Consider the following 16,746-nt stretch of genomic DNA (forward strand, 5'->3'; position numbering starts at 1 on the left):
AAATATTAATTACAGTTATACAGTGTCATAAAAAAGGCTGCTATATTAATGTGCATACCGCACTTCCGACCGGACGCATCTCCTATCTAGAATTCACCGTATAGATATTTAGGGAATTTGCAGTAATCTCTCAAGCATAATAAACTCAGACAAGTTCCAAACTGTCACTAAAATATCTGTGATTGTAAACAATAAAATAATAAAACGATCAAATAAAATTGTTAAATGTAAGACAAAGAAAAGCAGATCATTTTGACTGTACAAGGGAAATACCTTACACTCGTGGTGCTAAACCATTTGCCATCAATAGGTATAGGAGTTATCTGCTCTCGGACTGCAGGTGGGAGAGACTGCTGTACGAGGACTGGGCCATCTGTAAGGGCTCTGAGGTGGGGGGAGGGGCAGACTCCATATGAATGTAGTATCCTTGACGTCACTCATAGATTTCTGAAGAACCCATAAGAAGCTACTAGTAGGTGTGGTCAACCGTCGCCTTTTTGTTCACGGGTCATCGCACCAACCGGAGGATACTGAACAAGGCCAAAGAGGCGGAGAGTGAGGGGAGCTACAGATGAATACTAGCACTTTGCTTAGACGGGCTTTCCTATGGGAAAAACGCTTAATACTTCATCACCTGTGACTCGTTTTTGTTCTGACCACGTGTGCTTGGTTGTGTCCAGAGGCCTTGTGAATGGTTTGTGAGCACAATTAAGTGCACACGGCATGCCATATCATCTGATAACTGTAGGAAATAATTTCAAAAGGCAACTGACTGTGTAAAGCCACATAAAACAAAACAAAAATATGCTGTATATGCCGAGTTCAGCAGCTAATCAGCTGGAATCAGCTGAGGTGAAGTGACGGTGACCAGCGAGACCTAGCTGTCACTCAAGTGGCCATGCTCTTAATTATGCAAACTTAATATAATCTCATATATAGGAAATGGAAGAGTTATAAAAAAATCACCCCCCACAGTCGTCATGAAGGGTAATATTAGCTATATAGACCAAAATCTTTCTTTGCTCAAGGCTGTAAACACCTTTTTTCTGCTTCAAATTTGGCCATTTTAAAAGTGGGGTCAATAGAAATTTGCTCTATTATGGAGCCAGGACTAGCGGATTTTCGATAAATTGCAGTTTCAGTTACTTCCGTATTTGCTTCACGAGGGAGAGCAGGAGGTTGCCGCTTGGTTGAGAAGAGGAACGGTACAGTATGGACACACAAGAGTCTATACAAATCACCATCCAAAAAAAAAAAAAAGTTGCTAGATTTTTGCTAGTTGCTTTTTTTGAAAAATTGCTGCTAGGGGAGTTAAAGTCGCTAAGTTGGCAACACTGTATTCAATAATGTATGCTAAGCCAAAAGTGCTTCTGCCAAACCTAAAATGACACTGACTAAATGAACCTATTCACAAAAAGTGGAGTGTTCCTTTAAGTAATGAATTACACTTTAATATGTATGTGTAAAAAACTATGTAAAATGTTGCAATATAACAGTTTTATAGTATTTTTAATTAGCCATGCTAAGTATGAGTTTCTTTCAAAAACCTGGGGTGGCAGGATACTCTCAACAGCATGCAAAAACAGATGTTGCATTTTTAGTTTGAAATGTCTTCAGTTTAACTAGCTGATACATATTGCTGTATTTTCTTGATTTGTTTCCTCTGCCAGTGAGTGAAATCTGGCTCGGTTTTACCCAGATAAGTGCAGGGAATCAGAACCGCCTGCTATTCTGTGTTAAGGAAGTCATCTCATGCAGCTTTTCCAAACAAGTGCTCTCTGCAGCCTTTGGCATAGAAAGTGACATTGGCGTCCCAACACCAGGAAGATATTGGTGTCCGTGCCACTACCGCTGCTCCGCCTAATGCTCTCTGCCACATGGGACCTAATTATGCTCATTTTCATTTTGGCTGAAGCTCAGGAGTGGATGGAGGGTAGAGATGTGCGGAATGTAGATACAGCTCAGAAGGGGTTTTGTTGTGCCTATATTTAGACCGCTGGCTCTGGCCATGGACCATGAAGCTGCGATGCATTGCGCACAGTTAATCTGAGGCATATTGATACATGGCCTAAATGCACGCCTGCCTAGACACGGCTTGTTTGAGAAAGGTAAAGTCTTGCGTGCATTAGCGTCGATAAAATGCCGGCAGCAATTTGGATCGGAATTGCTTAATGTGGAGGAAATCTCCTTTGAGAATGTGTAATTGCTTCATTGCTGGTCAAAGTCTAGGTTTTTAGGAATGGAATTCAAAACACTTGTGGAATAAAGAATATTAAAAGTCTTCATTTACTCACCTTTATGCCATTCAAGATATGCATGACCTTTCATTTTCCATCCAAGGGACACAGTCAGTATTTTTCCTCCCTAAAAAGTTTCAAAATAGGATTAAAAATGATATTTTTTTTTTGTTAAGTCATACAAGATTGTAAATTCATAGAATTCCATATATTTTTTTAGCTTATCATTGAGTTTATTTATTTACTTATATATATATATATATATATATATATATATATATATATATATATATATATATATATATATATATATATATAAGTAAATATATATATATATATAAGTAAATATATATATATATTATATATATATATATATATATATATATATATATATATATATATATATATATATTCAGTTTTTTTAATAATTTCAGTAATATGATTGTATGATACACAAATGTTTACATTTTCTGTGTTTTAGCATTTGTATTATATGAGAGACGGTCTTTGTTTAACAAATGATTGATTCTAATTGGATTTACATTGTATATATACACAAAACAGTTCTGTCTGGTTCTCGAATCAGATTGGTTAATTGCCTTGCGATATTCTGCAATAACAACATTCGTACAGCCTCTTCACCCTTGTGGTGTATTACTCCGCTCACATAGAGTGACAGCAAATCAATAAACTCCCTATAGTTTGACAAATATTGCAGCTGATGGGCAACATAATGTACTTTTGAGGCTTTTTTTAGTCCAGAATTTAGCTGTTTAGATTGCAACTAAAATAATATATTTTAAATATTTATAATTTCTGAGATTCAGCGCGATTCAGCGCAGCCTGCCATACTGAGCACTGCAAAGACAGTTGATGTCCTGCCACAAGATGGCGACAGACACTGCATAATAAATCCTAGGGGAAGGAAATCTCAGTGTAAATTTCAAACTAAAGCTGATCAAATCATTATAAAACTGGTAAGTGACATTATAAGTAGATCTCTCTTTTTTAGTGCTGTATTCATACCGTAGTAATCTGGTGTTTGCTTTGCTTTGGGTTAATTATTGTGATCTCCTGATTGCAACAGAGAAATACTGGGAAATCTCTGTAGACTGATGGCATTTCATAATCTTAAAATGTGAGCAAAATCAGCTGTTTTGTCTTCACTTTAGACATTATGCAAAAGAGTCATTCAAACACTAGCTCTAAAGTGACGTTAGTAAAGTAGCAACAGTTTCTGCTGTGCTGACGGACAGCTGCAGATGAGAATGAATGGTGGAAGAAAGTAGTTCCTCTTCTGCTGCGTTCACACCAGACGCGGAAGAAGCACCAAGCTTGTGATTCGCGCGAATAATATGATTCTCCCAAATGAATCGTGCAATTTGAGCGTTTCGCAAGATTAACATGCTTATCGTGCAAATCGCTCCAGTTGTAAAATCTGAACTTGAGCAGACATTTGCGCCGCGTTAATCAATCAGGAGCTTTCTCTTCTAGGGGAGTGATTATAATGTAGCACCTGTTGTTAGTGTTCACCATCCAACTGGGCTCGGCTCAGTCTGAAGCAGAGCTGGGTGCACCTCAGAATAGATGTAGTGGATTTAGCTCCAAACAAATCAATGCAGTTTTTTAATCTTCCTTCTATCTACTGCGGTTGGTGTGAACACAGCATTTCATTATGCCGATTATGCTGTTGAACTGTTGTATAAACGCAATATCACACTCATAGCAGTGCGATATGGCCGTATATCATCACTGGTGGGACATTAAGGCACTCTGTCTGCAGCCTTAAGCCAATAAATGCCTCCAACCAACACCAATTTACAGCCATATCACACTGCTACCTGTGTGATATAGCTCATAAATCATCCAAATTAATTTTTTTATATAAAATTTAGCACTGAAACAGCAAAAAATGGTTTGCAGATTCTGTTTGGCCCTGTCTAGAAGGCCTATTTTTCTTGTAGAAAAAAAGGTTCAAAGACTTAAAGATCTACATGCACAATTGTCTTCCAAAACAATAAATTCTGACCTGCCAGATATGTCAGTAAATGCAGTCTTATTTCATGCATAAACCTTTGCATTATGCTAGTCTGCGGTGTTCATTGGCTGTAAATGACATCTTATTTGGCCTCAAACACTGTAGTTGTAGCTGAGGCCTAGAAGAGTTTGGATTGCTTTGTCAACATATCAAAAAGATGCTGTTACAGGTATATGTAGTGAAAATGTAGTGAAAGCTAATTCATGTACTTCCAAAGAATGAGGACTCACACTCATATTGACATGGTAAAATGCTATAGATTCACCCCTGGAGCAGAAATTCAGCCAATAGCATTTGTTTTCGAACATGTGTTATAAGCTGCCAACAATAACCAATCAGAGCAAAGCAGGCTTTTAGAAAGGCGGGGTTTAGACAGACCAGATTCTTAAACCAACCATTTCTGACACTGTGATAAAAGGGCTGATACTGTAGTTTGAATAGTTTGAATTCAACTGTTTTTGACCTGGACATAACATTATAGGGTTAACTTTTGCTTTGCTTAAAGTGCAGTTTAGCTTAAAGGCCAGGAGTGCCACTTATTTCTCCAAAGTGAAAGTATTTTGTAATTTATTAAAGCCTTTTTTATGCGCAAAACTTTATTTTCGTCATAAGTTCCATAAATATACGTTTTTCTAAGAATGTGGAGAGGTGTTTCTGAAGGATGTAGTGAATAGGGAAAATATGGCTGAGACATTTGCACATTTTGAAAGGTCACCGCTATGGGAGACAGTTTAATTGCCTTGTGTATGTTCTAGAGGTGAGATTTTACATGTCAGACCAATTGTTGAGACAGCTGAATATCACATTACAGAAGTCTGAAGTGACCGAAATAGTCAAAACAGATATCCATCTAGTTCTCATGTCTGTTTGGGTATGATATAAGCACATTTGTGGGAAGCTTCTTTCAAAGCTGTATTTTGTAAAGTCTTGTAAAGTAATTTTGTTGTTGTTCTGTTACTGTATACAATATATTAAGATGTATTTTAAAGCCAGACTTATACTTCTGAGTCACGTAGCGCAAGCTCTGTGATTGGTCAGCTTAGTAACGGTGATGAATACGGGCATGGCCAAGAAGCTAGAGGAGTGCGCAGAAGGATATTTTTGTTTTGTTTTATTTTATGATTAACGTTGGATCCACCAGTTCCCGCTTCTCAATGAGCAAGTTTGAGCTACTTGTAAAATAATGCCTAGTTCAGACTGCATAATTTTAGCCCTGACTCGGCGACAGGTTTTGAGAAATCGCCGACAAATGCCTGAAAAATCGACATGAAAAATCGACATGTCATCAACGGGATTCTTACCCAAGTCAAAAGGTTCTGCATGAGTATCAACTGACCTATCTAACTGAGTTACTCAGGTCTACAGGATGGAGTCGGTTTTGATATCTTTATCAGTCAACATGTGCCGTGCTTTGATTGTTTCCATGTTCTTGCGTTTACATGTTTCTACATACTCTCACACTGATATTTTCTCAGAATAGCTCTAATATATTTTATCGCAGTTGGTCAAACCATGATTTTTATTGTTGTAGACTCGTGTAATGTAAATTTGTCGAGCTTTGAAAAAGTGTTTCAGACTTTGTAAAGTTGTTTTGCACTTCCCCGCCACCGTAAAATTTAAATAGATTGAACATAAATCAATTAAGTTGTCCCCCACCAAAAAAAAAAAAAAAAAAAGAATTGTGTTGTTTCAACTCATTTAAACAAGTAGCAAATGTCATTCTTTGAGTGTGTTGATTAGAAGAAGGAAATTGAAACAGATCTGTGACAAGTGTAGGTTCAGTATTTGATGCTACATTATCTTTGCAAAACCAGCCTAGCACTTTAATGAATGAAGCCTCCACTTTTAATGTATAAGATTCTGCAATTCTCATGCAAATTACAACAAAATGCAACCAGCACTTGCAACTTGTTCAAAATACTTACTGAATTTTTAGTTTAAACAACCTAATTCTTAAGGTCTTTTTAAGGACAACTTAAATGTTTTATGTTGAATCCACTTAAATTTGTAAAAATCAATATGTTTTCTCGATTTGTGTTGGGACAACATGAAGGAATTGTGTGGAACCCAGCTTTTTTATTTATTTATTTTTTCACAGTGAGTGCATTTCAGCGGTTGGAAATGATTTAGAAAATGACATTTGAATTGATCTCCTTTCAAATGCTCAAATCTTGGGACAGGCAAACACCACTCAAGCTTTCTTCAGGAAAATCTAAGCGCAACTGCTTGTAATTACAGCTGTTACTCATTTAGAAAAATACCCAGCATACTCTAAGTGCCACGTAACAAATGCTAGCAAACCGCCGAAGTGCTGCCTCACAGAAACGCCACATATATTTCCACCATTTAAAATGCAAATCAGCGTCGCGGCACCTTCCAATGATTCATAGCTCGTTAGCGCTAAAGGTGAGGCGTGTTGTATTTATACACTGGAAATGTAAATCCCGGATTGAAACCTGAAATCAGCAACAGATGGAGGCCAGCTGTAATTTCATCGACTGGATCCATTGGAAATTAGGCATGTTGTACACCTGTCTCGGAGTAATTACATTTATTCAGATGCTGTGTGGGCGTTGAAGGAACGCCAGTAAAGAGTCAGTGGATAGAAAAAGAGTATGTTTACTGACTCAAGCAGTCATGCTGAAACGCATCGTAGCTTTGTAAAAAAACAAAATATGTCTGCTGTTTGAGATCATTTCATCTGTTTAATTGCTAATAGCGCTCATCATCTGTTTTGTATTTATTCTTGGATTCGAATAAATTGATAAAGATAACATTACCAAGGGGTTTGGTTCCTTCCTTTACATCCTTTGTGTAGAACTCGCAATATAAAGCTGCTGCATTGAAACGTGGTTGATATGCATTGTTTCTAATCAGAATTATTATTGTAGCTCTCCTGAATTATTAGCCCCCCCTGTATATCCTTTACCCAATTTCTGTTTAACATTCATTCATTTTGTTTTCGTCTTAGTGCCTTTATTAATCCAGGGTCGCCACAGCGCAATAAACCGCCAACTTATCCAGCACGTTTTTACACAGCGCATGCCCTTACAGCCGCAACCCATCTCTGGAAAATCTGTTTCAAGAGTTCACACTTAGATACTGTTTGACAACTTGTTAGCAAGTTAGCAGGTTTGGCATGCTGTCCCGGGAGAGAACCCTGAGGTCGGAGATAGTTGAGCCTAGGGCTCCCGCCAGGTCCATAAAGCATGTGAGGGGAGTACGAGGTCAGGTGTCCTCGAGAGCTCCCCTCGGCAAAAGAGGAAAGGAGGAGAAGGGGTGGATGGGGGGTTTCTTCGGAAAACGAAGATAAGGGAGTAGATCTTAACTAGGTTACTTATAGTGAGATTTGGATCAATCCGATTGGCTAGCCAATGGGTGATGAGTGGCCAGCTGCAGTCAATCATATCACGTGCTCCTCTCGAAATTAGTTTGTGAAACTTCGTTTAACATAAAGACGAGTTTTTTTTTTATGTATTTCTAAGCATAATAGTTTTAATAACTCATTTCTTGTAAACTGAAAGAATAATTTGTTTCTTTTACAGCTAAAACCCTAAAAAAATTATCATTTATCATCCCTGTTAGGGTTATTTTATCTTTGCCATGATGCCAATAAATAATATTTTACTAGAAATTTATTAAGATATTTAAAGGCTTAACTAGGTTAATTAGGCAAGTCATTGTATTACAATGGTTTATTCTGTAGACAATCAAAAAATATTGCTTAAGGGAGCTAATAATATTGACCTTAAAATGGTTTTAAACATTTAATTCTAGCTGAAATAAAATAAACAAGACTTTCTCCAGAAGAAAAAAAATGTTGTAGGAAATACTGTGAAATTTCCTTGCTCTGTTAATCATCATTTTGGAAATATTTGGAAAAGAAAAAAACATCACAGGACAGTGAATAATTTTGACTTCAACTGTAAATTGCATTTTTTTTTTATGTTGGGGTACACATGAAGCATATGCACTGTAAAAATAATTGCTGCCTTAACTTTTTTAGCTAAATTAAATTAACGTTTCTAGTCATTTGAACTTACGATCAAACAGACTAAAATATTAAGTTAAACTTTGAAGAACCTACAAAAGAGTTGAAACCTCTTTAACTTGTAAGAATTAGTTAAAGCAACATGACAATATTTGTTTTATTTATAATATTTCTTAGTCCCTTTATTCATCGGGTTGCCACAGCGGAATGAACCACTAACTAATTGGGCATATATTTTATGCAGCAGATGCCCTTCCAGCTGCAACCCATCACTGGGAAACCCCTATACACTCTCATTTACACACATACACTATGGATAATTCAGCTTACCCAATTCACCTATATCACGTCTTTCAACTTGTGGGACAAACTGGAACACCCGGAGGTAGCCCATGCAAACACCAATGCAACCTATGCAAACTTCACACAGAAATGCCAGCTTTAGATTGCTAGTGATGCTAGCAGGCTGAATCTAGAAGTGGATGCTCGTAAAACAAAATGTTTCCAGTGGATTTATTTGTAAAACGGTATGAAGGGTGTGTTTACCCTCTGTAAAAACAAAAAAAAAGTAACGAATGGGGATGTATTTTATGATAAAAATTAAGCAGAAAAGCAATGGAGTTCCAAACACATCCAAAACACATAATTCCAAACTATAAACACATAATTAAGATAATTGTGTTGGAAATGTCACTGATGCATGCGTCTTATTTATTTTTTTAGTTATTTGTTTATTCTTTTATTTTCCTTCAGCTTAGTCCCTTTATCCATCAGGGGTTGCCACAGTGGAATGAACCGCCAACTTCTCCAGCAAATGTTTTACACAGCAGATGCCCTTCCAGCTGCAACCCAGTACTGGGAAATTATTTTTTTATTTTTTATTCATTCATTCATTCCTTAATTCATTTTCCTTCGGCTTAGTCTCTTTATTTATGAGGGGTTGCCGCAGCAGAATGAACCACCAACTTATTCAGCAAATGTTTTACACAGCGGATGCCTTTCCAGCTGCAACCCAGTACTGGGAAATCTTTCATTAATTCATTTATTTATTAATGAATAATTAATCAATTATTTATTCAATCAATCAATCAATCAATCAATCAATCAATCAATAAATAAATAAATAAATAAATAAATAAATAAATAAATAAATAAATAATTATCTTTTTGAATTAGTCCCTTATTTATTCAGGGTTTGCCACAGCGGAATGAAGCGCCAACTTATCCAGCATTAGTTTTACGCAGCAGATGCCCTTTCAGCTGCAACCCATCACTGGGAAACATCCCGACACACTTACATACACTACAGACAACTGTAAATGGTCAAAAATGTTCTACCCTAAATGGGTCTACCCAATTCACCTGTACCGCATGTCTTTGGACTTGTGGAGGAAACTAGAGCACCCAGAGGAAACCCACGTGAACGCGGGGAGAACATGCAATCTCCAAACTGAAACACCAACTGACCCAGCTGGGGCTCGAACCAGCGACCTTCTTGCTGTGGGGAAAACGTGCTACCCACTGTGCCACCAAGTCATTTATTTATTTATTAGATTATTATATGCGTATTTGTATCATTATTATTTAAATTGTGTTGTTAACTTACAGCTATCATTATTTTTATTACTATTATAATTTTTTTTCTGTGTGAGCTCTCTGCGTTACTTAAACATCTAAATAAAGTAAATATATCTTCAGAAAAATTATACAAACAAAAAATAAACATGCTCAAGACACTGGAAACAAATACGTTTTACATATAATAGAAAAAATAACAACCATAAATCCCTTGCTATACATTAAAACAGTTTATTAGTTCTATGCAGTCTCCCTCTATCTCTCTCTCTTAAAGGGACAGACCCCAACAGGGATGATAAATGATGATGTTTTTAAGGTTTTGGCTCTGAAATGTGTCGATCAATGAAAGGAAAGCACACCTGAGACGAGCTGTTTTCATTAAACGTTCTTCCACTGAGCTCCATGTACTTGTGCCGTGGATCATTCAAACAAAGTCATTAATCAAGGGCAGGCATGGTTGCTGAGAACAATGAAGAGATTATGGAGAAAAGCGTCATGAAGTTGCACGCAGCCAGAGAGAGGCTTTTCATCACATGCTGAAATGAAACGGGTGCAAGGCTGAATGGCATTTGAATGATTCATTCGGTTTAGGTTGTGCATCTGTATAAACATGACTGCTCCGATGCATCTGGGTCACAATAACACCATGCAGTCTTGATGTCTGATCACTTGGATTAATGAACAAAGGCTTCTTTTAGTTTGTTTCAGTATTGGGAGTTCATATTTACTATTGAACGCATTTTTCGAATGCATATAAAAACAAGTATTTTTATAAGTTCTTTGCATGCAGCAATCAGTGTCTGATTAATGATCAAATCTTTGTTGCTTTTGGTGCTTTAATTAGTTAGTATTAATGATTTGCATATTATGCAAATCACTCATCTAAAGAGATCAGTTTGTTTAGTGGTACAAATGAGGTATATGGGCACTAATGTTGTTTGAAACTATTAATGTTAGTTAAAAATTAACCATATTTATAGGCTATAAAAACTATTCTTTGGATCTGGAAAGTGACGATAAATTAATGAACGTGTTAAATATAATGACATTTCAGTGTTTGTTTCAGAATTATTAGCCCTCCTGAATTATTAGCCCGCATTTATTTTTTCCTCAATTTCTGTTTAACAGAGAGATTTTTTCAGCACATTTCTAAACATAACAGTTTTAATAACTCTATTCTTTTAACTGATTTATTTTATCTTTGCCATGATGACAGTAATGTTTTACTAGATATTTTTCAAGACACGTCTATACAGCTTAGTGACATTTAAAGGCTAAACTAGGCTAATTAGGTTAAGTAGGCAGGTTAGGGTAATTAGGCAAGTTATTGTATAACAATGGTTTGTTCTGTAGACTATCGAAAAAAAAAAATATCTTTAGAGGCTAATAATTTTGACCTTAAAATAGTTCATAAAAATTTTAAAACTGCTTTTATTCAAGCCGAAATAAAACAAGACTTTCTCCAGAAGAAAAAAAAATATTATCAGAGATACTGTGAAAATTTCCTTGCTCTGTTAAACATTTGGGGAAAATTTGAAAAAGAAAATAAAAAATAAAGGGGGGCTAATAATTCTGACTTCAACTGCATGTACTGTATGTCAAGACCAATTTTACCAATTGAATTTGAAGTGAAGATTTTAGAACCAAACTTTGCATGTCTGTCATCAAATTTTATGAAGTTACAATAGGTGATGGTGACCAAATGGTTCTTTTGTTCAAGGAAAAAGTATTGAACACATGAAGAAAGGGAGGTGTAGAAAGACAGTGAAAGCCCAGACAGCAGCTCAAATCTCTCAGTAGTTTTTCAGCAACCCTCTACCCTTCGTCATTGTAAATGAATATTAGCTGCTTCAGTCCAACATCTACATTATCAGGTTGATGAAGATAAAAACCAGGGCGAAAATTTCCCTGTGTCCTAGTGCAGGGGTTCCCAAACTTTTCAGCCCGCGACCCCCAAAATGAGAATGCCAGTGACTCGTGACCCCCAATATTCTCTGAGGTGGTGGTTATAAATACAGAAACCTTGTATGCAATGACGCACACACACCAATAGACCCAAGTCTATTCTTTGTTTTTTTTTAATGTATGTCAGTGCTGTAAATGGGCTAGAAAGATTAACCTGGTGTTACAAAATCTGCTGCATCTGACAGTATTGCTGTTGCTTTAGTATAATGTAATTACCCGAGAAGTCGCAATCCAATAGAACTAGTAACTATAAGCTACTATAGTAACTACATAGTTAATAGTAACTATAAATGACTATTTTTTCTCATGATTATTGATAAAATACAGTAAGTCTTAAGGTTTAATAAAAATTAATTGATTTTGGAAAATCACCAGGCGACCGCCCTTCACTGTCCTGCGACCCCTCGGGGGGTCCCTACCCCCACTTTGAGAACCTCTGTCCTAGTGTACACCTAATAACCATGCACACTGAATTAACTTTGACTGAGGCTACACGGTACAACAGACGCGCAAATTCGCATGTTATTTAAAATAAAAATATTCAGATGGCGCTCTGTGGCACAGCAGAAGCATGAACAGTGTCCTGAGTCGTGGCTGGGCGCCGTGGACAGCTGCTGACTTGCGGCGCCGTTGTGTGTACCCTGAGAGAAACCTATGTTTAGAATTCTGAAATGCATGGTGCTGCATGTCGCAGAGCGGTGCTTTTGGTGTGCGACCTGCTTAAGGCAAGTTTGTTATTTCCAATGGAGGGACACCTATGTGAGGCAACGGGCTCACACTTTCGAGCTGCAGCTACTTAAGATGACAGGGAGCTTCTGTGATCGTGGGAAATGCAAACGGCTGAAGTTTAAGGAAGACGCAATGAAAAGTACACGTTTGCAAACCCACCTAAAGTTACAAACAATGGAGCCGACGAGAGCGATCATGTGGTGAATGTTGATATTGTGTTGGGCCCAATGAGCCTTGCATCCAAAAACGGAGCAAGGGTGTTTTTTTGGTGACAACACTTTGACTCACATGCTGAAAATGGCGAACTTGAAACAACAAACTGAGGATATAAGAATGCATGCCTGTCAATCAATATTGGTCCTACATCAAATTGCAGTCGATCTTAACACTGCTCCAATTTTACCGTTTTTATGTTGTTAAATTGAAAATAAAGGGACTGGGTGTGTTTATATCACCCTAATATGCTGATGATACCCAGCTATACCTCTCTTTTCATCCTGATGATCCCTCGGTTCCAGCTCGCATCTCAGCCTGCCTGTTGGATATTTCACACTGAATGAAAGATCATCATCTTCAGCTGAACCTCGCAAAAACGGAAATGCTTGTAGTTTTTGCCAACCAGACTCTACATCATAACTTTTCAATCCAGATGGATGGGGCAACCATTACTGCATCCAAAATGGTGAAAAGCCTTGGTGTAATGATTGATGACCAACTAAACTTCTCTGACCACATTTCTAGAACTGCTCGATCGTGCAGATTCGCACTCTATAACATCAGAAAGATCCGACCCTTCTTATCTGAACATGCAGCTCAACTCCTTGTTCAAGCTCTTGTTCTCTCCAAACTGGATTACTGCAACTCCGTACTAGCTGGGCTTCCAGCTAACTCTGTCAAGCCTCTTCAACTGCTCCAGAATGCAGCAGCACGAGTTGTCTTCAATGAACCTAAACGAGCACATGTCACTCCGCTGCTAGTCCGTTTGCACTGGCTGCCAGTTGCTGCTCGCATCAAATTCAAAGCTCTGATGTTTGCCTACAAAGTGACTTCTGGCCTTGCTCCTTCTTATCTGCTCTCACTTCTGCAGATCTATGTGCCCTCCAGAAACTTGCATTCTGTGAATAAACGTCGCCTCGTGGTTCCATCCCAGAGGGAAGAAATCACTTTCGCTCACGCTCACGCTCAATCTGCCCAGTTGGTGGAATGAACTCCCTAATAGCATCAGAACAGCAGAGTCACTTGCTATTTTCAAGAAACGACTAAAAACTCAACTATTTAGTCTCCACTTCACTTCCTAATCAGTAATTGCCTCTCTGAATATCACACTAACTGTACCCAAAAAAAAAAAAAAAAAAATAATAATAATAATAATAATAATAATAATAATAATAAATAATAATAATAAATAAATAAAATAAAAAATAAAAAATACTAATACTACGAATACTTTCCTTCTTAGACTTTACAGACCTAAAACTTGCCCACAGCACTTATTCATTGTTGCTCTTAGTTGTGTAAATTGCTTCCTTGGCCTCATTTGTAAGTCGCTTTGGATAAAAGCGTCTGCTAAATGACTAAATGTAAATGTAAATGTAATATGATGGTCTATACACCTACACGTATGTCCAAACAGCTTAAAAAAGTAGATTTTTCACCATGGGTGCCCTTTAATAACAGGTAGTTAATAAGCCAGTAGTTATTAGCATGAATTGTGACCTGAACTAAAGTGCAACCATTAAAGTTTCAAATAATGTGTGACCAAATGGTTCTTATAACATCTGAAAGTTTTTTTAGGGAAACAAAAATGATACCTCAATGCCATGCATGCATGAAAGAAAATGGATAAGTAATCTTTATTTTTTTTACGAGTAAAGGATAAAGATAGATTGTGCTGATCGCTGTTTTTTTTTTTTTGGTATCGTTCAGTAGCAGGTTTGTGTAGCTCATCCTCAATGAAAGCTCTTTGGGGAAATTAGTGACCTGAAGACGCCGTATAAAAGCAGTGGGCAGTAAAGCAGCAGGGCCTCTGCTGTATTGCATTAACTGCAGTGCGACTCATTTGTAAAGTGTCACTCTCTCCACCGCTGTAAACAGAAACATTAAATCTGCCTGATGTACTGTGCTGGACTCTCTGAGCGTGCGCGCGTGTGTGTATGTGTGTGAAGCGTGTGCTCCTGTTTGCTTTCGTGTGTTTGGTCGGGCTCTGTCAGCAGCACATCTGTGATTTCTCCTGCTTGGAACATCTCTCACTTCTGTCCAGATTGTGTTTGTTTTAGCTGGCAGATAAGAAGCCTGTGGAATAGGAAATCCAGGCAGTGCCGCCTGCCCTGCCGATAGCTGAATTTAAATGCAAGCATGTTTTCCAGCAGATTCGCGAGCTGATAATAGTGTTTCTGTGACATTTGAGAGGAGAGCGGGGGTAATTGTAACACCTTCGCTGTGTCTGAAATCGCACCCTTCCTTGTACTATCTAGCATGTAAAAAAAAAAAAAAACAATGCATGTAAAGCTACACATCTGGTCATATACTCAGCGCAGTAAATAAGAGCACGTTGGAAGTAATATGTCTGAATAGCATTCATACTACCCACATTCATACTACGTGTAACATACAGTAGCTTTGACACGAACATTTTAGTATACAGGCCAATTCTTACTATTAACTAGTGGCTATTAAGATATTGGCTGAATATTAGAACATGATCTTAATCTGCATCCATAATCCCCAATACCTAAACCCAACTGCTACCTTAAAGGGGTGGTCCACAATGTTTTTTTGAAGGTTTGATTGTGTTTATGGGGTGCAAAACAATGCGTGTGCGTGATTTATTTGTAAAAAATCACGTTATTTTGCACCGCTACTAAGCTAACATGGAAACGACCATCATATTTTCTGGTTCCTCCTTTCAGGACCGCCCTCAAAGGGCTCTGATTAGTCAGCAAACCTAATGTCGTGCGACTGGTGAATCGGCTTCAGGTCACCGGGAAACGTCATGCCTCTCTTGCATGCTGTCTGTCAGACTGTTATGGCAAGCAATTAGCATTAAATACCCCTCTTGCCGTACTATATTCATGGATAGTCAAAACAAAGGTTAAATTGCTAAAACGGCTTGCCATAGACTGTATATAATATCAGTGAGGTCGTATCAGTTTGAGCCTGAATCAGACAGGAAATAAAGAGGACACAGCTGAACCCATGCAAATGCGACTCTTGCAAGATGTTTCTGAATGGTATGTTGTTGTTTTTTTGTTTGTTGGTAAGAGGAGGAATCAAGCCATCAGCATTTCATTTCAGCATCCCATACTAGTATATATAGGAAATCGTACATTATACGATGGCTGTAAAGTTTCAGCTTCTAATGGATAGTAGGTAGAACGGTCTACTTTGGTTTTTCGTTCACTTCCTGAGGTTTAGCCACATCATAAAAATGCAATCGTAATGACATTGTACCGTATTGAAGCCAGGACAAATTAAAACACACTTCAGGTATTTATAAAGAATAAATAAATAAAAATATACTGAAAGCACGGACAAACCTATTCGGAAAACAACACACTTTTGTAGTTAGATCGTTTACCTCAGATCGTGAAAATAAAATAAAGCGTTTGAAATTGAACTTCAGAACGGTGACCAACACATATCAGTGATTCAGCATGTACATAAAATAATGTTAAAGAGGTTTAATATGTATTATTTAGATTATAAACCTACCATTTCATTGGAGTGCAGTGAGTGCACTATTGTGTGCTTCTGAATGGCTGTATTTAATTTTTCTGTCGAGCTTTGTCTGGTGCAAACAGCCAAATTGCTTATCGCTGCAAATCTTGTCACATAGTGTGTTGTTAGGACATGGCTTTACTTGCTAATCAATAACCATCTCAGGTGGAACTCTGAATCTGTGTCTCATTTCAGGGCTGTTACATTCCAGCGGAGGTTGCATTTTCGGTCAAGGGCACATGCTTTGAGAGCCTTCCTCACTGAACAAAGCAAATATGCTGGTTTCCATACAGGTAACCTGGGGTGGTGAAATATAATTGGCTAAAGTGGCAATGGGCGGGTTAAAAGAACCAAAACAAAGACATCCTTTCCAGCAAGTAACGCACATTTTCAAAGCAGAATATTAGCATTGTTTTCAGATAAGTGTAAAGGAGGCCAGCTAGTGAGTGCTGTGCAGGTAAACCTCACTCCTCTGACCACTAAAGGTGCTC

The 16,746-nt window shown here is 37.6% G+C and overlaps 1 protein-coding gene and 1 long non-coding RNA gene across 6 annotated transcripts in view; one reads left to right on the top strand and one right to left on the bottom strand.

Annotated features, from left to right (window-relative positions):
• Positions 1 to 16,746, bottom strand: part of LOC147835935 (uncharacterized) — a 379,840-nt gene that overhangs the window by 72,392 nt on the left and 290,702 nt on the right. Inside the window, exon 4 of the long non-coding RNA XR_015495462.2 lies at positions 2,295 to 2,364. This is a non-coding gene — a long non-coding RNA (uncharacterized LOC147835935). The remainder of the gene's footprint in view (positions 1 to 2,294; positions 2,365 to 16,746) is intronic.
• The window catches only part of ntrk3b (neurotrophic tyrosine kinase, receptor, type 3b), a 296,050-nt gene that overhangs the window by 29,995 nt on the left and 249,309 nt on the right, over positions 1 to 16,746 (top strand). The window lies entirely within an intron of this gene.

Source organism: Danio rerio, chromosome 7, assembly GCF_052040795.2.
Source record: "Danio rerio strain M-AB ecotype USA chromosome 7, GRCz13ab, whole genome shotgun sequence".
In the NCBI taxonomy this organism is placed as follows: Eukaryota; Metazoa; Chordata; class Actinopteri; order Cypriniformes; family Danionidae; genus Danio; species Danio rerio.